We start from the raw sequence: 20,827 nt of genomic DNA, 5'->3' as shown, positions 1-20,827 counted from the left end.
CGTTTGAAAATATAAATATAAAATATAAGAGGATCTTAAACAAAAAAAATACTACATAAATTACTTTATAGCTTTAAAATCTATTTATGTGCATGTCTTATCACACCATTTAAAACAATAGTGACTGGATTACCTTTTAATATAATTATCAAAAAGATAGGTCTATACATAACTGTCCATTCATGTGACTATATCTGTTATACAGTTTGGAAGAGAGATTTTCTGATTGCTGAGGATAAATTACTGTAGGTAAAGGAGAACATCTGCACTCATTACCCACAATCAGACAAGAGCAAAAAATGGCAAACTTGGTTATGCTTCTGAAATGACATTGAACATGGGGCTAGATTTAGGCATGCGAGTATGGTGAAGACAACCTGCTGAAGTTCAAACCTAGCATTTGAATAGGAAGGAAAGGTGATTTAAGTAACTCTGAATGTAGCATGTTTGTTGGTGCCAGATGGGCTGGTCTGAGTATGTTAGAAACTGTTGGTATTTTCCCACATAACCATCACTAGGGTTTACAGAGGATGGTCAGAGAAAGAGAAAATATTCAGTGAGCGGTCGGAGGAGAATGCACAGACATCATCGATCTGATAGGATGTTAAGTGTAGTCTAGAGGATAGAATAAATAAGGTTGTAAAGGGATGGATTTAAAATAAAGGCTCATTTGTGGCGAAGTGTATTATATATAACATTTTTAGGCATAATACCTTAAATAAAATGCTAACTATTGAATGAAATGCTATAAAATGCTGGTAAGCTGCAATGCTCTCATGGCCACATGCTGTCTAGACTATTCAGAGAAACTGTATCTGTTTTATTTTGTTTGTTTTCTGCATCTGTTTTCTGAGCATTATGGGCTGAGGGTTGAAAAATGAACTATGCATATGCATATAATATTGCACTGTCAAAATGTATGCCTGAATTCTGGACAAAAACCTGTTGGATGAAAAATAGACTGTTGGGGTGGAATTGCTCATAGAAAAAACAAGCAAAAAAACATTTCCCAAGCTATAAGAGTTTCTGCAAGTGTGTTTGTCGGTGGCAAATGCAGTTCTAAAAAAGCTGTTGCCTTGATCGGGGAAAAATAGAAATGTCTGTTGTGATTTCTGCTAAATGTTCCTGCCACGCTGCCATACCATGTAAGACAGAAAAGCTCTGCTGCAATTCTTTTTTGAGTAATAAAGAAAAATGCAGCAGGTTAGTTCATGTTTACTCCCCTCCTTTCCTATCATGAGTCACTTATTGTTGATATGATATGTGTTAAACCGTCAGTCCAGAAAATTATCTCATAAACCAGACTTTATTATTATAGAAAAGGCTTTTTCAAGGAAACCATGGACATATAAAGCATCAAAATGAAGAATGTGCTGAAATAATGTGATTATAATCTGCAAATAGGTCCATTATTCCAGCTTTTTTTTAATATAATGTATGAAATTTGACTCTGACATGTATGCCAGTGAAACATACAAGCCCAACTCATGCTTTGTTTTTAAAGAATCTACATTTTAGTTGTTGTTGTGCAGCCGAGGTCTATATTTGTTTAAAGGTAAAACAACAGATTTATACCATCTGGTTTCCCTAAACCAGCCACTATCAGTTGTTATCAGTTCTATAAATATTTCCTGTTGGGGACTTCCTCTACCTTCAAGTCGGTTCAGTGGGCTGTTATCATCTATTGTGATTTCTGACAAGCAGAGAGCAATATGGATCAGGTAGACATGCTCTAGTGGTTGTGCAAAGAAGTGCTTTTAAAATTTGCGGTAAGGTAGCAAATGCAGTTATGTAAATGTGAAAGGGTGCATTTTAACCCAAGCTGTGATTTCTTTAAATAATTCTAATAATTTGCTTTTTATTAAATAATAATAATGATAAAATGAAAGATGCTGGCATTTGAAAACTAAAATAAAAAGCAAATCATAAAAAATTGACATGAAAGTGTAAAAGGGAATTTATATTTAAATTGGTATGTAACAGATGTAAGTTGATTGGGTTAAGCCTTCACCAATAAAATTTAATGTTTTTTAAAAAAAACAATAACATGGCATTGTTTTTATGAGAAGAAACACATTCGCCTCATTTTTTAGATTTCAAATGCAGAGTTTACTGCAAGTATACTGCATAAGCTGTATTTTTATTACAGAAATACTGAGCATGACTATATGAAAAATCAACAGGGTGATGTTCAATTAAGAGTTCAGTGACTGTTCTGGATCTTTTAGAGGTATCAGACTATTTATCTTGGCAGACTGAATTCATTAGTTGCTACAACAAAATTCATTTTCTGAGCCAATGTTTTGCATCAGTGCCATAGCATTTACAAAATTAACTGTTGTGAAAACCAGTAACTGACCATGCTTCTGTTGAGTGCACATTTTAACCAAATACTAAACAAAATCATTATCATTTTGGGCAGTTCACATGTTGCAGGGATTTAGTGTGTAGACAAAGGCTAATCCCATGTAATCACTGTGAAAGCTCTCAGTGGGATGATGCTCCAGTAGGCAAATAATCCTCAACTGATACAATTATAGACTTTTCAGATAAGCATGTTTTTGACAATTTATTATCACCGTTCCTTAAATATACTTTAAAATAACAACATCCATCTACAGTCTTAAGATAAACGTCTGTTTGAACAGAAGAGCGTAAACTGTGTGGATCATGATGAGATTAGGCATTTTCAGATTATGGAGGGGGAATGTGACTGAGCAGCAGGTGCTGTATTTATGAACCTGTGAGGAAAGATGTGGCCCAGTTCTACATCACCCATTAAGGTTACTGCACTCATCAGCTGTACAAATGGTGCACTGACATGCTGCCATTTGAAACCTTTTCAAGAGGTGAATAGTGTTGTTCTTTATTAACAGCCAGGAGACCGATGAACATCCATTTGTCTGAATCAGACTGGCGTTAAAACAGGTAAATTTGTGTATGGGGATTATTTAAAAATGTTACATTTTAGCAAATAATTCTTTATATATTCTTTATTAGCTCACCACCTGTCATTAAAAACAAGACAATGAAAATATTTTAGTCAAAAATGAGTTTAAAACTAAAAATGATATTCTGCTTTATTAGGCTTTATTGGCTGCTGTTACAACCAAATTTCCCCTTGTGGGACAATTAAAGGATTATTCTATTCTATTCTATTCTATTCTAAATAACTACATTCACATTAATGAGGAATGCAGCAATGCATGTAAATGACTGCAGCTTGGTCTCTTAATCAAATAATAATAATAATGTGCTTCATTTAAACAGATAACAACAATAGTTATATTTTAGCGATAAATATATCATTTTGATTAAAGATTAAAGGTGGAGGAACCATTACATAAACATAAAGAATAATATTGGTAATGACCAGTATCAGTTTAATGCAGCTGTGGCGTAAAACCTTATGATGGGTGGTGGTCTAATAATTTCCTTTTTAAACTGTAGAAACTGTTTACATGCTAACTTAAAGTTAAGGCAGATTTCATTATCCCAGCTTCTTTTTTTTTCGTTCCCTTTTTTTGTGGCAAGATGTTTATCTCCAGGATTTTACTAAGCTGTACTGATAATGTTTGGCAGCTGAAAACTGATTTTATTTGGATAAAGCATTGCATTGAGTTATTTAAGGTTTGTGAAAGGTGATGGAAAATCTTATTTTCAATCTTTGAGTGAGAATGTAGAAAAAAATGAACACAATCACACTGCAACACATAATCATCTGATGAGATCTGTAGATAAATTTCGTATCTGTGTGTCACAGCCTGCAAATCTGCCTCTAAAAGGCTGAGTAGAGCACACAGTACTCTTGCTTAGATTAATTTGTTGTTGTAGAAGATTTTTGCTCTCCTACACCCTGCACCCACTAATAGCCCATGAGACCGCTGGGTCTAATGACTTTTCTCGGTATGCAGATTTGTCCTGTTTATTGTACTTACGCAGTAACATGGGAAAAATTAATCAGCTAGACCAAAGCATCTTTGTTCATCTTGCTCCTAAATAATTTTGTAAAACTGAAGGCAGATATAGACTAAACTACTGCAGACTACTTTACCTCCTCTAGATAAAGAGTGGCTTCAGTGGAAATGAAGCTGACTGTGAGGTCAAGCACAAAAGCAATCTCAAGCTATTAGACTACTGAGACATTGAGAAGCTTCCCTATATTAAAGGTGATAAACCCATTCAGTGTTTTAAAATGGGTTTGGACTTCTAGAAGAAAATGTGCAGTGTCCTGGAGTGTTTCTTGATGGCTTCGGGTCAAGAGATTTTGCAATAGTTTACAGGGCAGTTGTCTCCATTTCATACTCAATGGCTATACCTGCTTTTTAAAATAAATAAATAAATTCCCAAATCAATTCAAAGTGGCACTAGGAAACCTTAAATAAATCCCACCCCACAATGTGACCAGATCAATTTCCATTTTAAAGCACCCTGTAAAATTAGGTTAATAGTTTTTGCCACTTTCTGATCTAGTGGATCGACCCTCTGGAGTCTCAGAGCTTTTAGTAGACATTAAGAAAATAAGCACGGTGGCACGGTGGTTAGCACTGTTGCCGCACAGCAAGAAGGTCCTGAGTTCAATTCCAACATCAGGCCGGGGTCTTTCTGTGTGGAGTTTGCATGTTCTCCCCGTGTTTGCGTGGGTTCCCTCCGGGTACTCCGGCTTCCTCCCACCGTCCAAAGACATGCAGCTTGTGGGGATAGGTTAATTGATAAATCCAAATTGTCACTAGGTGTGAATGTGCGAGTGAATGTGAGTGTGAATGGTTGTCTGTCCCTGTGTGTTGGCCCTGCGACAGACTGGCGACCTGTCCAGGGTGTACCCTGCCTCTCGCCCTATGACAGCTGGAATAGGCTCCAGCGCCCCCCACGACCCTGAAAAGGATAAGCGGAAGCAAATGGATGGATGGATGGACCTGTTGAGTTAAATGGGATTGTCATAACAATATTCATATACTTGAAAGGTAGTTATTTTCACACTTAAGACATTAATGGCAACAATGGTAATTTACATTACAACAAATAGGGAGGAAGGCTTATGAGGACTGAAAACGAGTCATAAATCAAAAACTTTTACAGGAAAACAAAAGCTTGTGAATCAGTTGGTATCTTGGCACATGTAATTCTGGGACTACAAATTGTGATGGTTTATTTCAGTGCACTGAGCTTTGTATGTATAATCCTCTCCACTTACTCTCCAGCTTCTGACCACATGAACAAGCTTTTCCTGCAGCTACAATCCAGTTGTTTCAAGCGATACTGCACTCTCACTGAAAGAACAGTGATGACACACATTTCCTGAAATCCTTTTCACAGGCTTCAGATATTGAATTTCCTATGTGCTGTCTGACCTGCTGCACTGGGCTCAGACTGCACTTAATTCAAATGAATCTCTGCAACATGTACTTTCTGGTTTTGAATATTATATTTCATTCATTTGAGACTTTTTCCTCAATGGCTAAGTTTTTTTTAAAGGTCGAGTAATGAAACACAGTCGAACTATATTTTCAGCATGAACACATAACTAACAAACAGTAAACTAACAAATACAATAAATCTGTTTTAACCCTTAAAATCAGAGCTGCTGCAGTGTGCTTATCTTTACAATATTCTAGTTTCTTAATGCCGCAAACCATTAAAATGTATTAAAATTTTGGTGATTTGAGCAGTGCTAGAGCAATGTTTAAACCTGAACTGAAATCATCTAAACCCAATATATACAGTTAGGTCTATGAGACTTTGGATAATGACACAGTTTCTGTTATTTTAAATCAAACAATTGTGATGTGAAGTGCAGAATTTGACCTTCAATGAGTTCACAAATTGTATAGCATTATTTCTCTTTAGAAATTACAGCCATGTTTATTCAGTTTTCAGATGTTCAGAAGTAATGGGATAGTAATAATATTTAAACTTAGTAATGAACAGCCTTTATGATTAAAGAATTGTTTTAAATGTTTGATGAAAATTCACTGCAGCCACCGTCAGTCAGTTGCAGCTTGTTTGTGCGTCTTTCTGCCTTTCTAGGATCAGGTGTGACTTGGTTATTAAAGAAAATATCTGATTTCTTTGCTTTGAGAAACCCTTATTAGGTTGTATTTTGCAGCATGCCTTTGGTCATTATCCATTTGCACTGGGAAGTACTGTCTGCAGCATTTGGCTGAATCTGAGCAGAGAGTAAAGCCCTGTACACGCCAGAATCCATCCTGCTACTCAGCAGACACATCCTTAATAAACACTACTGATCTGGCTGCCAGTGAAACCATACCATAATACTGCCTCCACCATGTCTGACAGATAATGTGGTATGCTTCAGGACATGAGACTTTTGTCACCTCCTCCATCTTTGTAGTTTTCTCTTCAAATTCATCTTGGTTTCATGTATCCAAAAAATTCTAGTTTAGGTTTTCTTGGTTGTTATTTAGTCCCAGTCATGTGTTTGTCTTGTCTCTGTCCTTCCCTCAGCTTCCCCCAGTTACGTCATTTTCGTCTTTATGTTTGTCTCGTTACCTGTTCCTCCAGTCACGTCTCTGTGTGTGTCTCGTGCCTCTCACCCTCCCGCCCCTTGCTCTGTCTCTCACTCTCTCTCATCCCTTGATCTGCCTTTCGGCCTCTTTTTGTCCCTCGCTCTCTGTCCCTCTGTTGTCTGTGTTTCGTCTGTATGCGTCCCAGTGTGTGTTTCTCATTCATCCTGTTTTAGTTTGTCAGTCTCTTGTCCTGTGCGTGTTCCATGTTCATCTGTGTTCCCTCCTCTGGTTTGTTTGCCCTTGTGTGTATTTATGTCCCTGTCGCCGTCTGTAATGCGTCGCAATCTCTCTCATTCCCTGGCTGTGTTCTCTGCCTGTCCGTGTAGTTCCTAGTTTCTTCCAGTTTGCTTTCATGTACTTTGCACTCCAGCTATAAAGCTGCATGTTGAGTTCATCCTGTCTCTGAGAGTCTGCTTTATGGGTCCTCAATCCAGCTTGCTTCACACCACCATTTGACAATTTATGGTCATTGAAGTGTCTCTTAATAATGACTTTGATGCACCTACCTCCTCGATGGTGTTCTTGACATGTTTATTGTTTATTGTTTGTTGCAAAGTTATTGTACTTGACCAAATAATGAATTCTGAGATAACCCACTTTGTCTTCTGTGGTCTTTCAAGCCTTTTTTGTGCTGCTGAGCTGCTCATTGTATTCCTTCTTTTTAAGAATAAACCATATTGTTGATTCCCTCCTAAAGTTTCTGCTATCTCTCTGATAGGTTTACTTTGTCTTTTCAGTCTAAGGATGGTACTTGTGTCAGCATAATGAGACACTACAAAAACGCTCACTTGTCAGTTAATTGCCCAACTAATTTTGAGCATCTTAGCTGAATGTCTGTACTTTTCTTGGTGTGTGTGTGTGTGTGTGTGTGTGTGTGTGTGTGTGTGTGTGTGTGTGTGTGTGTGTGTGTGTGTGTGTGTGTGTGTGTGTGTGTGTGTGTGTGTGTGAGCGCGTGAGATCAAATTTCTGTAAGTGCAATTAATGCTACAAGCTAATATACATTTGGATAAGACATGAACACCAAATGTCTTAAAGCTTAAAACTTTCCCCATCCCCTCTACTCTCCTCCTTTTTACTCCCCATATACAACTATTGCATTTAATCAATTTTGATATTTCTTTCACCCACGCTTTGTCCTCTCTCTCTCCTGTCCTCTCACACTCTTTCTTTCAGCAGGTATCTGCTGGAATCTTTTTTCCTCAGTTCTCACCAAATGCTTGTTAGATGGAACTTTGGTGTTTTCCTCTATAATAGTTCATCTGCAGGTGTTAATGTGATTTAGCGCTACATGAATAAAACTGAACTGAGCTGATCTGATCTGTAACTCTGAAGAAGACATCAGATGATCTGCCAAGGTGAGTTCTGAGTGACAACAAGGTTTAGAGTCCTCTTTGGTCCTCTCATTGCTCATGTCTTTTGAGAACTGCCATTAATCGGTGTGTGGTTCTCCAGCTGCACCACAGCACAGAGAAAGGCACTCCAGAGGGTCATCAATATGGCCCAAAAAATCATTGGACATCCTCTTCCCTCCCTGAAGGACCTGTACAGCACTCGCTGTCTCAAGGGGGCACGCAGCATCCTACGGGACTGCACACACCCAGGACACCGGGTGTTTAAGCTGCTGCCGTCTGGCAGGAGATTCAGGCTGCTGAGGTCCCGAACAAATAGACTCAAGGACAGCTTTTACAACAGGGCAATACCCTGATCAATGCAAATAGCTGACCTGACTGGCTACCTACATGGACTTTTTTGGGGGGGTTAACAACGGTAAAAACAGTAATAATAATAATATTTATATTTATAACAAGGTGCAATAATAATTAATGTGCAATAATAACAGTGTGCAATACAAATACAGTTATTCTTCTTTTTTATACTAAGTTAATATACTGTGTTGTGTTGCGTTGTGATGTGTCGTATCGTATCGTGTTGTGTTACATGTAGTGCCGACGTAGGACAGTTTTCCAATTTCATTGTACTATTGTACTATGTATGACTGTGCAATGACAATAAAGAGTTATCTTATCTTAAGGTCAGGAAGAGTCACTGAGTCAATTCACATTTGAAACAACCCATAACTTATCAGCTGCTTCCTTCTTCAGCAGTATACAGAAATACACTTGCTCAAACAGACACACAGCTCCTCTTGACATGTTGCTCAACCATTAAAAAAGTTCAGCCACAGCCATAGAGCCTGTCTTTTTTAATTAGCTCAAGCACTTTGGTCCTGTCAGTTCTGCTGCTTTGGGACAGTTGCTGACTGATTGAGACGATAGAGAAAAGGAAATCAGAATTCATTATTGGAACTGGCAGATGGCACGAAAAAGGAAAATAATAAATGAAATCAGATCAAAGATATGAAGTTGATGGATGAGTCCCACTGGGCATTGGTAAACATGAAGTTTCCCTATGATCAGAAGAAATGAGCCTCGCGACCCTATCATAACACCGACATTGGGACATAAGACGACATCAGGAGTTAGCACAACTTGATGATAAATTATTCTGTGGTGTTTGTAGAGCAAGCAGTTGAAAATCATTTTTAATTACAGAAGTAGTTTGTGATTATAAGTGAAGGATCAAATAAATACAAATAAAATGCACTGCTCAAAAGCTTGTTTTTACACTCGTAAAACTCATGTTAAACACATGATGAACGATCTTTACTTGAAGGGGGAGAGCCATAGTTTGTTATCCACTACAGTACTTACTGTCCTGCTTACTTTGGGTTCAGGAAGCAATTAACATCAAGCTTTCATTATTGTTATCTGAACTTACACTTACTTTTCTCATATTTATGGCAGCCAGTGTAGAAAATTATGTCCCAGGTTGCTCACAAGTTGATAGAAAAACCTCCACCTGGAATGAAATACAAACTTGTGCACAAGCCGACAGTGAAAAACTGACACCTCTATTTGATCAACAAATTACAGGGTCAGTTTAAATCAACAAAAGCTGGTTACCAGCCTCTGTGTCAGGCTCGGTCCTCTAAAGTCTTTATCAATTTGACCTTGAGCTGAAAGTAAATGCTAAGATCTGGATGCTAGAGAAATATTCTTTTCAGTTTGCATTTTGGAATACAAGGCAGAACAGATGGCCTGTCCAATGTATTGCAAAAAACTGACTGTTTGATCGAATCAGCTTTCTGCCTTTGTACAATCAGGTGTTTTCTGAGATGCCGGCCAACTCTGCTGAATACTTTTCCCCTGTAAATCGTGCTATTGAGAGGGGTTTTTTTTTGAGAGAGAAATTGTATCACTGTGACTTGAGTATGTCTTGGCATACTAAGTTGTGCCACATACACAGTTCAGTTCAGTTCAGTTCAAATCACAAAAGGTGCCTCAAGGTGCTTTATACTGCAAGATAAAGACCCTACAATAATGCAGAGAAAACCTCAACAATCTGATGACCTCCAATAAGCAAGCATTTAGCAACATTCGGAAGGAAAACCTCCCTTTTAACAGGAAGACTCTTCCAACAGAACCAGTGCTCAGGGATGGGCAGCCATCTGCCACAGCTGGTTAAGGTTAAGGGGAGGAAGACAGGACAAAAGACACGCAGTGGAAGAGAGCCAGAGATTAATAATAACTTCTGATTAAATGCAGAGTGGTGTATAAACACATGAAGTGAAGGGAGATGAGTGCAGCAGAAGAAAGGCTCACAGCTTCATGGGAAGCCCCCAGAAGCCTAGACCTTTTATACAGTGGGGAGAGGAGGGCATAACACTGACACATGCACTTTATGTCAGTTGATTGGCAGAAACTGTCTTGTAGTCGTTGGATACAGTATTTAGGGAAGCTTGATGCATCCTGTTACTATCACAAGACTTCTCTTTCCCTTTAAGCCACTACCTTTTATTAGCTGTGAAACTCTGGTTCCTCTTGTGATCTTACATATATAAACATAATTCCCAGAGGTGCTGGGCTCAATATCATGCTTCTTAAATTGTGTTTCATTACAAAGCATGTTAGTCAGAAGTTTTGTGAAGCATGAGAGTTTTATCTATGTATAATCAGCGCTAGGCTATGGACCGGACAGGAGTGTCGGTCTGGAGGTTTGAAGTCGATGTAGCAGCAGCGCTAAGAACATTAGCATGATGCTCCCCTCCTTAAACTACAGGGTGATAAGAGGTGCCGCATTGCTGCCTGACTGCGCTGCCATTGCTATACTGTATAAGGTCACTCCCCCATCCCACCCTGCCCAGAATGGTGGTCTGTTGCCATGGTAACTGATGAATATGTCATTTATGTTAGGTCGATGTGATGGCAGGGAACGCAAGCCTCTGGCCCTGAGCTTTCTTTCTGCGAGTACAGGTGGAGCTTTCTCTCCATTCCAGGAGATGTTGACAGCAGGAAAACATTATCCGCGATGGTGTTCCACTTTGGGGAGTGATTCCATTTATAAAGATCCGAGCCTGACAAGCAGATTGCCATTGTTCATCAAGCCAGACAATATATTTACAGTATGTTAACTCATTGCTTCTTTTGCTTTAATTATAACATCTATGTCTCTTACCATCTTGTCAATTCCAGTTGTAATGGAGTTTGGCACTTTTTTTTTCAAGCAGATTTTAAGAGTAGGTGACAACATTTGGCCCATCTGTCACAACTTTGAAATGGAAACACGATGAAAGTTTGCTTTTACGACAATCATTTTTGGACTTTTATGTCAAGCTATTTACAGACAAGGCTCCAATGTGTTAACAGTCTGGGACTCAAATGTGCTGCATTTGAGCAAGGTTTACGACTTTAAGTAATTGAGTAATTTATTTTCACTGGATCACTTTGACTTGCATCACACCATGCAGTGTCCAGCGATAAAAGGGCACAGAGGTTGAAAAAAGCCATCAATTCTCTGAAATAATGAAACCATCTCAAAAGCAAATCAGCTCATTGTCGAAGCCAGTCTAATCAGATTTGGCCTTTCACTGATAGAATCCAAAGACTTGTTGCTTTTTCCTTTTTTCTCCCCATGTAATGTTAGGCTAGCCTAATGATTTGTTCGAATAATAGGCCAGCACACATCTAATTGTTTTCGAATCAATGTTTAAATGCATAACCCAAAACAAATGACTGTGAAATGAAATCAGTAGAGCTGTCTGCTCTCGAATACCAAACATATTCCAACCCTGTTGCAACTTAACTCATTTCAAGGTCTTTGTCATGTTCATGTTTTCCATGTTGTTGTTTTAATGACACCATAATTCAAATTGTTAAGGTTTTCATCCAAAACAGGTGAGAAGACCAACACTTGGGGGATGATTGGCTTGCAGTGAAAGACATGTTTGTAATGTTGCATAAAGTTAGCTTTTATTTAATTAAGCCAGCAGACTTGGTGAACTACAGTGGGGCAAAAAAGTATTTAGTCAGCCACCGATTGTGCAAGTTCCCCCACCTACAATGATGACAGAGGTCAGTAATTTGCACCAGAGGTACACTTCAACTGTGAGAGACAGAATGTGAAAAAAAAATCCATGAATTCACATGGTAGGATTTGTAAAGAATTTATTCGTAAATTAGGGTGGAAAATAAGTATTTGGTCAATAACAAAAATACAACTCAATACTTTGTAACATAACCTTTGTTGGCAATAACAGAGGTCAAACGTTTACTATAGGTCTTTACCAGGTTTGCACACACAGTAGCTGGTATTTTGGCCCATTCCTCCATGCAGATCTTCTCGAGAGCAGTGATGTTTTGGGGCTGTCGCCGAGCAACACGGACTTTCAACTCCCGCCACAGATTTTCTATGGGGTTGAGGTCTGGAGACTGGCTAGGCCACTCCAGGACTTTCAAATGCTTCTTACGGAGCCACTCCTTTGTTGCCCGGGCGGTGTGTTTTGAATCATTGTCATGTTGGAAGACCCAGCCTCGTTTCATCTTCAAAGTTCTCACTGATGGAAGGAGGTTTTGGCTCAAAATCTCACGATACATGGCCCCATTCATTCTTTCCTTAACACGGATCAGTCGTCCTGTCCCCTTGGCAGAAAAACAGCCCCATAGCATGATGTTTCCACCCCCATGCTTCACAGTAGGTATGGTGTTCTTGGGATGCAACTCAGTATTCTTCTTCCTCCAAACACGACGAGTTGAGTTTATACCAAAAAGTTCTACTTTGGTTTCATCTGACCACATGACATTCTCCCAATCCTCTGCTGTACCATCCATGTGCTCTCTGGCAAACTTCAGACGGGCCTGGACATGCACTGGCTTCAGCAGCGGAACACGTCTGGCACTGCGGGATTTGATTCCCTGCCGTTGTAGTGTGTTACTGATGGTGACCTTTGTTACTTTGGTCCCAGCTCTCTGCAGGTCATTCACCAGGTCCCCCCGTGTGGTTCTGGGATCTTTGCTCACCGTTCTCATGATCATTTTGACCCCACGGGATGAGATCTTGCGTGGAGCCCCAGATCAAGGGAGATTATCAGTGGTCTTGTATGTCTTCCATTTTCTGATGATTGCTCCCACAGTTGATTTTTTCACACCAAGCTGCTTGCCTATTGTAGATTCACTCTTCCCAGTCTGGTGCAGGTCTACAATACTTTTCCTGGTGTCCTTCGAAAGCTCTTTGGTCTTGGCCATGGCGGAGTTTGGAGTCTGACTGTTTGAGGCTGTGGACAGGTGTCTTTTATACAGATGATGAGTTCAAACAGGTGCCATTCATACAGGTAACGAGTGGGGGACAGAAAAGCTTCTTACAGAAGACGTTACAGGTCTGTGAGAGCCAGAGATTTTCCATGTTTGAGGTGACCAAATACTTATTTTCCACCCTGATTTACGAATAAATTCTTTACAAATCCTACCATGTGAATTCATGGATTTTTTTTTCACATTCTGTCTCTCACAGTTGAAGTGTACCTCTGGTGCAAATTACTGACCTCTGTCATCATTTTAAGTGGGGGAACTTGCACAATCGGTGGCTGACTAAATACTTTTTGCCCCACTGTACATATGATGGCAACATTACAGATGAAGCATAGTGTGTATGTAAGCACATATACACAGCCATAGAAAGCGAGTGTGTACATATTGAGTCCAGCTCTGTTTGGTGGGTGATGGTATAAAAATATTTTTATTTTATTTTATTGATAAAAATGACTTTATCTAGAGATGTTTATCTTATTTCCATGCTTATGTATCTACATAAACATAAAAATTCAACCTGCAGCGACTTTTGAAAAGTAGTCAGTTAGAGACCTGAGAGGAACTACACCTGTCAGCACTTGGTTAATTATTTTAAATTGTGTAGTTTTTATGGTTGAACTTACTTTCTTTTAAAGACCACGTATCTGCATTCACACACTCCACATTTTGCTAGACTTTGATTGAATTCAATAAAATTAGGTTCTTTCAAACTCCATTATGTGTGGTCTCCCTATTTTGTGAGCTTTGAGCCAGCTCGCACACAGACACACACACACTTAAAGTGACCATCTCGGCCAGTAACAGGAGAATCACTCACCCATTGAGTGTTCTCTCATTGGTTAAGCATAAAGCATCATCCCAGGGTGTCATGCAATGTTGTTCTAACAAAGGCCACCTGCGCCTCCCTGTTGTACACAAGCTTTCTTTTTTTTCATGCTGATCGTTCTGTTTTTCTCTGACTTATTCCCTTCACTGATTACATTTAGACTTTTAAAACTATTTGGTTAGGTTAAGTCACTAAAAAGGACTAGGTGAAAAAAAAACTACTGTGGTTTGTGTAAATGCGCCCGTTCACAAAACAGTAACCCTAAAGTTCAGCGTGACAAACGTGTCTTCCTAACACAATAACCTGGCACGTTAGCTTATGCCAACAAAGGACACTTACAGCTACGATTAAACAGCTTTACCTGGGAATGAGAACAAGCTCATGTTACTGTGTGAATAAAGAATGTTTCAGCTCTACAAATTTTATTCAAATTGAGGATGTTTAGCTGATATTTAGAGGCAGTCCAAGATGCCTTATTTACAGTGATTAGTGTGTTTTTCTTTCTTTGTTTTTGATTAAAACTATACAGTACAAATGAAATGTGTGCTGTAATAAACCAGAGAAAAGAATCCGCTAAACCTAAGTACCCAATGCTTACTAAAAACACACACACTCACATACTTGCTTGAGGGTGTCTGAAGTAATAAAGCTTACTTGTGGTAAACTATCACCACTGAGACTGAAGAGAAAGCAGGTGCTTCAGGGCCACAGTGGCCTTATAAAAGGGCTGCCAGTGGAAGGACCCTATAGCCAAATTGTGTTTTATTAAGTGCAAATGTCAACAAAGGTCTTAAAGCTATAGCCAACACAACAAGATTGAATGGTTCACAGTATCAAGAGTGCCCCCAAACCTTCCTGTTGGGTGGCATGGTTCAACCAATCAACTCTCCAGTCAACAAAAGAGGGTCGGAGGATAAGTACTACAAAAACAAGCCAAAAAATGCCCCAAGACGCAGGTGTGGGAGGCTGGGATGCAACAGGTCAATGTTCCTTTGCAAAACAAGACGTGCCTGTATTATTAAACGCCAGTGAAGTTTTCATCGCAGTGCCAAGGGTCTAATACTGTTGGTGTTGGTTGTGAGGATGGGGAGGCAGCATCCTTGTTATTATCAAGTGACAGGAGAATCCTGGCTATGTTTTTGTTTGTGTGAAAATCGAAATACACTATATGGACAAAAGTACGGGGCCACGTAAATATTACACCCCCAGGAGCTGTTTGGCCATGGAAACTGATGCCATGACGCTCCCAGCACACAGTTTGGTGCTGATGTTAATGATTGAGGTCTGGAACTCCTCAATCATGGAAGGTCTGCAGTAATGGCACTGAAAGCACCTACATTGAAAGATTAAGAAGTGTGACCAAATACTTTAGTCCATACAATGTAGCTTTGATAGTTGCATATCATTTAAAGAAAATACTAGATGTTTTTCCAAAAGGATTTGGGATATAGTGTGCAATATAAAGATGCTTAGTCATAGTGCAGCTGTGTAGACAAAAGATAAAGTCTGACAAATTCCATAATTATGGTTTTCACATCAAAGTAAATTACAGGTTTGACACAGTTAATTTGGTGGATAAACCGATGATTGTTTGTCTCTTTTGTTTTCCATTAGCTGTGACCAGATGGAGAAGACAAATCCAGCAGCGAGTGTTTAATGCAGTGGGCAGGCAGACTCCAAAGTGGGTTAATCCTTCACTGCTGAGGCAACAAACTCCGAGGGTGAGCATGGCAGAGATGTAACGTGCAATAAATGTCTGCTTAGAGTGAAATGATTATAGAGTTGAACAATGTTAGAATTATACGGAGAGATAAATAATCAGGTTATGTTAAATTATATCATATCATCATTAAGTCATTAAAATGCATTTGCTTTGAGACTATTGTGGTAGAAAACATGAAACATGAATGATTTTTGTGATGAATATACTGAAATACAAGCAGGATTCAGCAATATGAACAAAGCAAAGACATCTGGTTGGTTGTCATAATTCAAGTGCTGAGGCAGACTATGTAGAGAGAATACAGTGCACATCTGCAGGGCAGGAAACCTTCTGTCACTGTTCATGTAGATATACTTCAACACACTGTCAGAAACCCAGACTTGGAGAACATTTTTGTCCTCATATTTAACCATAACAGAACTGTGTAAAAAGGAATATACTTATTTTAAACTACAAAGTCCAGGCAGTGTCAGAAAAAAGGGCTCCAATGTACCTGGATAAGAGGCACAGAAACATTGAAGACTGCAGAACTGCTTTCATTGGGTAAAATAGAAAACCACAGAAATTCATATTTTCATTTCTTTCATTGAAAGTTTTCTCATTGTAGAGAAGGGAGACAATCTTGACTTCAACATGAAATGAACTTTAAACTTTAAAAAGTATTTCACACCTGCAATCAAGAGATACAGCGATACATCAGCACTCAGAGTTAGCCAGACCAAGTCTATATCTACCAAACAAAGTGCTTTAAAGATGAAACTGTCTTTTTTTCACAGTGCTAAAAACTAAAACTACATGTTTTAAATGATCAAACACTTTTTAATTTTAGACAAATTATTATTTAGTTTACTACTAAGGGAAAATAGCTATTCAGACCTATCTGGGCCCATGTGAAAAAGGATTTTCCTCCTACACCTAATGACTGGTTTGGCCACCCTTGGCAGCAAGGATGAAAAATAACATGGTTTCCAAACACCAATCAAGTGTTTGGAAAAACTGCCCGTGAGTCTTTCACATCATTGTGGAAGAATTCTGGCCCACTGTCATTTGCAGAATTATAATTCAGCCAAATTGAAGGCTTTTTGAGCACGAACAGCATGCCAAACCATATCAACAGCTGTCAACTTGTTAGAGTTAAGTGATTAGGCCACTCCAAAAATCTTAATTATGTTCTTTTTGAGCCGTTCAGAGGTGGACTTCCTGGTGTGTTTCAGAAAATTGTCCTGCTGCATAACTCAAAACTGAATTCACAGTTCCATCTATTACAGCAAGTCGTCCAGGTCCTGAAACACCAAAGCACTCTACCTCCACCATTTTTGACTGTTGGTATGATAGTCTTTTTAAAAAATGCTGTTATAGTTTTTTTTATTTTTTTTATTTTTATTTTTTATTAAATGACATCAGAAACAGCAGTATGCGACATTACGTGATGGCAGAGCTTCAGTTCATCCTTTGTCATTTTTTTTTTTTTTTTTTAATAAATAGGACAGGGGGAATGAATGAGAGAAAGAGGGGGAGAGAAAGAAAGAAAACCAAAGGGGAGAAGAGACGGTGAGAGGGGGGGGAAGAGAGAGAGAAAAAAAAAAGAACTCCTGGGTCACCTGTATGGAGAAAAAAAAAAACAAACAAACAAAAAAAACAAACAGAGGAGACAGCAAACAACAAAGAGCAACATAATAATAGAGAAAACAAAGCACCATCACAATAAACTAGCTAGTCATAGATATCAATATTTACTAAATAATAAACGATATTGTGCAGCACGCAAGATAGACAGCGCACAGTGTGCTTTGAGGCAGCAGCCAAGAAAGCTTTAGTCCGCGTCTGTGAATACCCATGTGTGCATACCTGTGTGGATCAGCATGCTTGCATTCCAAAGGTTTCTCCATGTAATGATCTGCTAGGGAGTGTGGGGGGGCCACAGCCCCGTCCTCCAGGGTGTGAAGCGGGTATGGAGGAGATCAAAACTCCAGACATCCAGAGGCCCCCAGAACACAAGAGACCATGGAAGACCAACAGAGGGGCAGCCGCGCCACTGTTCCAGTAAGAGCTGAGGAGAGTCCCAGATGAGGGCTCACTCAGCAGCCGCGGAGCAGAAGTCAGGGGGAGTTGCAGTGACGCGCCCGTGAGCTCCGCCGGCCCCCAGCTGTGCCTGAGTGACCGAGCCCCAGGCCGAGAGGCCGGGGGCACCCCACCTCCAAAGGGGCCCGAGCGAGCCCCAGGCCCCAGGCCCCGACAAGCGGCCGCCAAGGAGTGAGCCGGTGTGTACCCGGACGCCCACCCCCAGACACAAAGAACCACCAACACACCGACACCTGAGGGAGTCCGCCACCGGCAGGGGAAGTGGTGGTGGGTGGAGATAGGCCTCCAAACCTTGGAGGGCCTGAGGTGTCCCCAGAGAGGTGGCGTCTGATACCCAACCTGACATATAGACACAGACATACAGGCACACACAGACACAAACATCCATTCCCACCCTCATGCTCTCATATGCACTCACTCCACACTCAACCAACGTGGAGACAGACATAAAGAGACGCTGTACACACAATCACACTCCCCAAGCGTACTCTACAAACCGGGTCTAGGTACCCTTGCTGTTATAGTTTTACACCAGATGTAACAAGACGCAAACCTTCAAAAAGTTCAACTTCTCTGTTGTCAGTCCGCAGACTATTTTTCCAAACATTTATGGCAAATGTGAGACAAGCCTTTGTGTTTCTTTTTTGTCAGTAGTGTCTCGGTCGTTGTGTCCTTGGGCAAGACACTTCACCTACCGCCTACTGGTGTTGGCCAGAGGGGCCGATGGCGCGATATGGCAGCCTTGCTTCTGTCAGTCTACCCCAGGGCAGCTGTGGCTACAACTGTAGCTTGCCTCCACCAGTGTATGAATGTGAGAGTGAATGAATAGTGGAATTGTAAAGCGCTTTGAGGGCCCTGAAAAGCGCTATATAAATGCAATCCATTATTATTATTATTATTATTATTATAGTGGTTTTCTCCTTGGAACATCCCATGGGTTCACTTTTGTCCAGTCTCTGTCTTATTGTTGAAGTCTGACCTTAGCTGAGGCAATTGAAACCTTCAGGTTTTTAGATGTTGCTCTGGGTTCTTTTGTGGCCTTCTAGATGAGTTGCCGATGTACTCTTGGAGTAATTGTGGTAGGCTGTCCACTCCTGGGATTGTTCGCTACTGTTGCACGTTTTTTTCTCTATGTGAATAAAGGCTCTCACTGTGGTTCACTGGAGCCTTAAAAATTTATTTTCAACCCTTTTTAGACTGACAGACGGAAATTACTTTAGATTGTGGCATGATGTGTTGCTTTTGACATCTTTTCACCTACTTCACTTTGTTCTCCCCGTGTTTCGTGGGTTCTCACCGGGTACTGCGGCTTCCTTCCACAATCCAGAGACATCCAGTTAGTGCGGTTAGGTTAATTGGTCATTCTAACCCTGAGCCCACCCACCCCTGAGCAACCCTGACAAGGAAAAGTGGAAGAGATAGGATGGATGGGAGTGGCAGTTACGTTTTCCACCAACAGTGAAATGGTAAATGGCCTGTATTTGTAAAGCGCTTAGGGACTAGGAAAGCGCTATACCACTCCCTCCCGTCCAGTCATCCACCCATATTGACACACTGGTGATGGAAAGCTACGTTGTAGCCGCAGCTGCCCTGGGGCACACTGACAGAGGCGAGGCTGCCGGACACTGGCACCACCGGGCCCTCTGACCATCACCAGTAGGCATAGGGTGAAGTGTCTTGCCCAAGGACACAACGACTGAGACTGTCCAAGCCGGGGCTCAAACCGGCAACCTTACGATTGCAAGGCGATCGCCATAACAAGTGAATTGGAAAAGCACTTAAGAAAATGCATGGATGGTTATTTTCAAGTGGAATCATATCACCCACATTGCAAATTGCTGTCAGCTGTCATTCAGTGTATGATTTGCTGTGCTGCTGCAGAGATCCAGGCCAGACCAGGCAGAAGCTGTTTCATCAGATGAAAAGAGGCTGGTAACATTTTTGTAAAATCAAATGAGCATTACAACCTGGATTTAAGATAAAATGTTAAATATTTACACACAAGGAGCTGTTGAATACTAGAGTGCATCAATTAAATGGAAGGAAAATCCTCGATGGGTTCTGTTTTCAAATGGTTGAAGGAATTGTTTGAAATTTGATTTTCAGTCATTCTCTCTTCATAGGACATGCGAGTGGGATTCACACATGCCTCCTGTTGCACCCACTTCTTATTTTGCATAATCTGAAGTTAATTTGACACCGCTTCCTGACGGGTTGGTTAACCAGCGATTTATCAAGCATACATTACTCTGCAGTGTTCTCTCATTAAACATATACGGCTTTGCAGCAGTGTGGTATCATAATTACTCTCTCAGCACTCACCCAGCAAAGCATCCTGTAAATTGCACAGTAAGTAATGCTTCTGACAATATATTCTCCAATAGTAGCAAGCTGGAACAGAGCTGTAAGGGACAACATTCTCCGTCTTCTTGTATGTTAGGTAAATGTAATCTGAGACACTAACTCACTGGATATTTGCAAAAATTAAAAGGACATGAAGACGCATGTAGGTTCTCCACCACCTTTCTACAATGCTATTTGAAAACGTGGACATCCCATCATAGCATGACACATACACACAGAAACACACTTTGTGTCTGTGTCTATATGAGGGGGTAGAGTGTCAGCCCCCCAGGCAGCGGACTTTCAAATATTGAGTACGCCCTACTGTGGAACAAACTGCGACTGCTATCCAATGCCACGCTTGTCTGCCTCTGTTCAGATCACTTCCTCCGCTGGCTCCAGCCATCTGGTGGGAGGTAGCCTTGGCTCGTTTCAGATTTGGAAAGGATCCAAATAGCTTTCCCTGTCAGCTTTACTGCGCTTTCTGCGTTCTCTCTCCCAGGTTGTGTATATTAAGACGTTAACCAAGACATCAGGATTACAGCTATAATCCTGAAATTTATGTCTCTCCTCAGATGCACGTCTGTCCCACCTCTCATTTATTAGGCTCTTAGGGAAGACTGAGATGAAGAGAGATGGGATGTTGCTATAACTGGTGTTACTAAAGAAGAATGATCATATT

Source organism: Astatotilapia calliptera, chromosome 5, assembly GCF_900246225.1.
Source record: "Astatotilapia calliptera chromosome 5, fAstCal1.2, whole genome shotgun sequence".
Classification (NCBI taxonomy): Eukaryota; Metazoa; Chordata; class Actinopteri; order Cichliformes; family Cichlidae; genus Astatotilapia; species Astatotilapia calliptera.
This window is presented reverse-complemented; position numbering follows the sequence as displayed.